Source organism: Pagrus pagrus, assembly GCF_965226575.1.
Source record: "Pagrus pagrus genome assembly, chromosome: 15".
In the NCBI taxonomy this organism is placed as follows: domain Eukaryota; kingdom Metazoa; phylum Chordata; class Actinopteri; order Spariformes; family Sparidae; genus Pagrus; species Pagrus pagrus.
In genome coordinates, this window is record NC_140199.1 from 3,811,990 (window position 1) to 3,817,883 (window position 5,894).

The 5,894-nt window shown below is 44.8% G+C and overlaps 1 long non-coding RNA gene across 1 annotated transcript; it reads left to right on the forward strand.

The window, feature by feature from the left end:
• The first annotated feature begins 468 nt into the window (after nucleotides 1–468).
• Nucleotides 469–1,338, forward strand: LOC311270717. Its single transcript, XR_014624287.1, has 3 exons — nucleotides 469–726; nucleotides 869–1,007; nucleotides 1,096–1,338. It is a non-coding gene; the product is annotated as an uncharacterized lncRNA (long non-coding RNA).
• Nucleotides 1,339–5,894: the final 4,556 nt, after the last annotated feature.

Here is a 5,894-nt window from a genome sequence, read left to right on the forward strand (position 1 = left end):
CGATATTATCAGCCCTGTCAATCATTTGGGGAAAGAAATCTCCCGTAGACTTCAGTACAGCCGTCACCACAGTCTGGCATTAAAGCAGATGACGTAATGACTCTTCCTTCTTTTTCAGGTTCATTGGATTTTCTTCTTCTCATCAGTAACTGAAGTGACATGGCTGCAAAAGTGCAGCACTGTGCTTTATTTTGTAGAAGAAGAACATCTACTGAGGTGAAGCTGTACTTTACTTCAGCATTTCACCATATTCACCTGTACCAGCAGGGACACAAGGGCTGAAATCAGTGTTTTCTCCCTCCACACCTGCATCATCTTCGTTGTTCCCGGTGTTCTTCCAAGTCAATCAGCTGCTTTTCTTCTCGTCGCCCTCACCTGCGTTTCTCCGCCTCTCTCCACCTGCACCTCATCCCCTCATTAGTTCAGTTTGTACACGAGTCCAGTCTTTAGTTCCCTCTTTGTCGAGTCGTCTGTTGTGTTTCTCTGATCCCGCCGTTCAGTTATCCCGTTCCTGTGGTTTATTTTGATTAAATGCTCAGCAACTGATCTGTCGGCCTGCTGTCTCTTTCATTCGAGTCCATCCTCCTCTGCTCTCTCTCTCCCCCTGTCTGCCCTCCTGACGCTGATTGGTTTTGCCACGAGTGAATGCTGTAGTTTGAAGCCTGGCAGGATGGATTTGAGGAATCTCATGATCACATAATCAGGCAAACTGAGCTGCCTCACATGGTAACAAGAGTAAAGTAGTTTAAAAAATATGTTCTCGACCAGCTACAACATTAATTTGCACGTTTTCACATTTTACTTCTCATATTGTAATAGTTTAAAATGTTTATACGTTACGTTCCCCGACTTCCTTTCTCACTGTCAGACGCTCTCCAAGGAACCTGAAGAAGAAGGAAGGGTCACTGCGTTAATGAGATGATGAAGAAATGTCTCCAGAAAGAGAGTTTCTTATCGACACAATGTTCGTCCCTCGATTTCTTTCGGGAAAGGCTCCTGTTCACGGTGTAGGCGCAGTCTCTTCAGCAATATTTGGTCGGACTGACCCCGTTTAGTCGTGATACTCAGTGATGTTATGTCTCTTCCATCTTTTAGAGGTTTCCTTGACTCTCTCCGAGGAAGTTACAGCGACAGACGACCGGATGAAAATCATCGATACCTTGAATAAAATGACAGATTCCTCTGGGTCGGAACATTGTTGGAAAGTCATCGTCGTTATTCAACATTTTGATACAGAAAAATTATAATACATCTTTAAAATGAAGGACTTTAACACGGAGATGAGCATTTCATAGTGCGCCATTGCTACTTTGCCCGAGCGAGTAGGGAAAGCGTATGAATTCCTCCTCCGCCTCGTATAATTTCAGTCTTTAACTGGCCGAAATAAAAGACTTCAGCCTCGCTCCGGAGTCGGCTCTCCTTTTTTTTAAAGAGTTTTTCCATCTTGTAAAAGAAAATTGTTCACTTCCCTTTTGTGCTGTCATGAGTTCTTTCCTTAATTCGTATTTTTCCTCCTTCGCCCTTCAGTTTCGGTCTTTTCCCTTTTCTGTCCGTCGGTCACATTTGACAGCGAACACGCATCACGTACTGGGACTTTATTTCCACTCTCGACTCGGCCGCTCAGCGTGAGGCCTTCGACTACGTGTCAAATGACCCTTTGTGGAATAAAACCTATGAATCACCTTGTATTTGACCCATTTAAAATGCCATTTTACAACATTTCCTCTTAGTCTTAAAGGTCCGCATATTTAACCATTAAAGCGCTGCACTTTAGGACTGAAAACCTCTGTATATATAGAAAAATATACAGCACACACACACACACACTCACACTCAGAGAGGCTATTTTGGCAGACAGCTGCACTTAAAGCCGTAATCCATAGTGATTGAACTGTGACATCCGAGCTAAAGCTTTACAGATGACCGTGCTGAGCTCTGGCTCTCATTTAACTGCTGTTCATTTATCAGCTCGCTCCCTTCAGACGACCAGCACAACAACACAAAGAAGATGGCGAGATGATTTCAGGAACAAAAAATAACTCGACAGACGACGCTCCCCAGAAACATCAGCGAGCGTGACATCTGTTAATGACGACTTAGAAAATGGAGACTCCTCGTCCTCGGCCGTGATTGGCTGAGCTCGAGCCGTCGTTAAACGGCCAATAAACGCACACCTGTGACCGCTTTGGTGTTAATTTAAATGTTAATGCGGCAAAAGAAGATCGCAGCTCTCACCAGACGGAGCGAAGCCGCTCGATGGAGGGTTTCGCTCATTATAAGAAGAGTTTCATTTGTTGGGCGTTTTCTGTTACAGCCTGTTCTCGTTGAAGGGAAGGAGAAAAAAAAGACGGCGTGGTGTGAGGCTTCACATGAGGCTTCACATCTCCAGCTCAGCCTCTCGAGCTTTCCATCGCTTCAAGCATCACTAACACCGAAAAAAGAGAGAGCGTGGATGTAGTAACAGCAGTGGTCGGTAAAGAGATATATTTTTTTACGGCTCCTGTCTTTTGTTGCTTTTGCTGAAATTAGTGTCATCTGGGTGTCAGGAGCTCAAACAATCATCACACAAAGAGTCCACGAAGTCGGTCCTCGGCGCAGCGCTGCAAAGTGTCGGCTGTTGACATCGCTGATTAGAGGTTTCGCTCTCTGGACTCTTTGGCTGTGGGGGAGAGCTGCACCACCACCTCCTCCTCCTCCTCAATTACATCAAAACACAGAGCCGAGAAAGAGGAGGAGGAGGAGGAGAGCAGGAGGGAGATGTAGGGGAAAGGAAAAAAAAGGGAGCGGGGGAGAGAAGAGAGCGCAGGAGCAGAAAATTAAAGAATAAGCCATGAGAGGCCGCAGTGATTTCAGAAGAAAAAGTCTTTGTCTTTTAAAATCCTGTTAGCTGATTTAACATCAGAGTAAAGCAAGCTGTCAAGTGGATTATTGCTTCTTTTACAGCTTATATAAAATACTCCTAACATCAGGGTGATAAAACGACTGCAGTATCATGAATGATAAAGTGAGAACCTGCACGTTTTCTTTTTTTTTATATACATTAAAGCCAGTTTTGCTGTTGTTGACCGAGGCTGAAGAGGTGCAGCCAGGTGCGAATACTGAGTGCATGACAAATGAGAGAAATGTGTTCCCCCCACCACCCCCGACATGAAAAGCGAACCTGAAGCAGCACATACAGTCAGAGAGGTCTGACAGTGAAATTGCAAAGTGCACAGTCAGAGTGTGGAAGCTGAGCTCGTTGGATCAAAGTGTGTATTTACCTTCAACTCCTGACCCGACTTCAAATCCCAACTCACGCCGAGAAGGTTTCCACAGTCGAGGAAGTTTCCATTTGAAAATCAAAGGTTAAATTCACAAGACTCCGTCAAGACTTTCACTCTTCCTCCTCCACCAAAGACTGAGTCGTCCGACTTTAACCGAGGACGTTTGACCTGCTCTGTTTCTGCAAAAACCACAGTTGGGTTGAAGAAAACATCATGGTTTGGTTTAAAATACCTGTTTTGGACACAACGATGATCCAACTTCCCGTGAAAAATAGCCAGTTTTGCTTGAAATGTCCCCGGGTCTCCTTGAAAAACACCCAGTTTTGACACAACAAAAACAGCTGGAAATGTCCCCAAGTGTCTTTAAAAATATCCAGTCGTGTGACTCAGCCTTGGCTTGTAATGACTCCACCACCATCCACTCGAAAGGTTGGACTTGTATCGTTGCAAATAACTGAAAATAGTGTGTCTGGATCATATGATTGCTTCCTAATCACTTTAGATATCAAGGAATTTGATGTTCAGAGTTAAAGTGATTCTTCAATTACCTGATTAGAGTCATTTCTCAAGCAAAATGTCAAAAACATTCACTGATTTCAGCTCCTCCAGTGTGACGAGTTGCTGTTTCATGTTGTATTTTCTGACACTGAAATAAAAATGATGTCGATTTGCCTCCCTACATGATTTATGTCCACACATCTAAGCGAGAGTTCACTTCTTTAAAACCTCCAGAAAAGTCAGCTTGACCTGCGATAACAATCATGGTGGAACGTAGAAAGAAAAGAAAAGACAAGAAAAGAAAAGAAAAGAAAAGAAAAGAGCGCCGCTGTAGTCGACAGATAATCCAAAGAAAGACCGGCCACGTCTTTTCTTTACGCATAAAGAAAAGACAGAAGTGTAAACGTTGGTATGTAAACCGTGCAGACTCCATCTGCTGATGAAGATCTGATCCGAATCCAGAAAACAGACCACACGTGCATGAAGGAAGGGAAAAAAAACACAAAAACAAACTGGCAACTCTTCAAAGTTAAAGAAACATATTTGATAGTTTGTTATTCAGCATATGTTTCTTATTTAATGCCAGAAAAATGTACCAGTGGGACGAGAAGTGAGGAAAACTGTCTCTGTTGTGATCATCTGTGAAGATTATCTGACGTGGAAGTATCATAAACGAAATCCAATTCATAAATCTCACAGGCTGTTTGTCGAGGGAACCGGGGCGATGCTAACGTCAGGGTTAGCCAACAACAATACGTCACCGCTCTGTAGAGAGTCACAGACAGGAAGGACAGTTTTGGTTTGAATCCTTTAATGAGATTTGTTGACGATGACAACAATGGAGAATAAAACCATCACTGTCACACTGGAGCAGGGAAGGTGGACGAGGAAGCAGCAGGCAGGAAATGCAACGGATGAGGTTTAATAAGGAGCCTCAGCAACACCAGGAAACACGGAGGAACATCAGGGGAAGCAGAACAGCAGGATCTCGGAAACACACGGAAAAAACAGGAGACAGAGACGGAGGATGCCGGGGTGGAAAAGGCTGGAAAAACACTGGAAGGAGGGACGAGCTAATGAGGGAGATGCAGCGCAGGTGTGCAGGGGGCGCAGACAGGTAACAGGGCCGGGCTCATCAAACAATCACAGGTGTGGAGGGAAAAATCAGGCCGGTGGAGAAAACAGATCATTGCTGTAGCTTAAATACACAGAGATCACACTGGTGTTGTTAAGAAACAGAAGTGAAGTAAGAAACTAACCTTTAACTGAGGATAAAAACAGTTTCAGCTCTGGAGGCTGGACTCGTGTGATTATTTCTGGAAACATCGCACCTTGTGGTGAAAAGTCTCACAGGAAGAAGAAGAAAAAAAAGATTTATCTGGTAATTTGCAGCAGCTTCTAACACGATTTAGCCAATCAGAGCCGAGAGCCTCGACTAACCACTATATCAGGGAGAGTTAATGGTACGCGGAAGATGGAAGTACGGAGTAACGCGAGGCATGACGAGGAGAAGACATTACATTAGGAGGAGGAGGAGGAGGAGGAGGAGCTGGGGGGAAGTAAAAAATGGTGAAGATGGAAGGAGGAAGCAGAAAGAGGTGGTGGTGGAGGAGGAGGAGACGGAGCGTGAGATGTTCTGCTGTCTACCACCAGCAGATGCTGAAGGGTCCAACAGCACACACAGCAAAACTCTCCCAGTCCACTGCCAGATAAATAGCTTTACACACACACACACACACACACACACACACACACACTCAAAACTAAATAAATAGCTTTATACTCAGCAACAGCCAAAGTGGGTCAGACATCAAAGTAGCCACTCGAAAAGCTGCTGGAGCTGTCGACACACGCAAACACACATCGGGCGCGCACACACACTTGCTTACTCCAAATTGCTACTTGAACTGTCTGCACACTCGCGCGCGCACACACATTCGGAGACACACAATTGTGCTTACTGCAAATTGCCACACTCTTCTCCTCTCTCGTTCCTCCTCACTCTTCTTTCTCTTCACACACACACAACCTCTTGCGTCTTGTAAATTGCAGCGAGCTGGTGCCATGGTTGACCAAATAACAGCAATCAGGAAGTCTGAGTGCTGAGGGACAAAGGCTGCCGGACACTTAGAC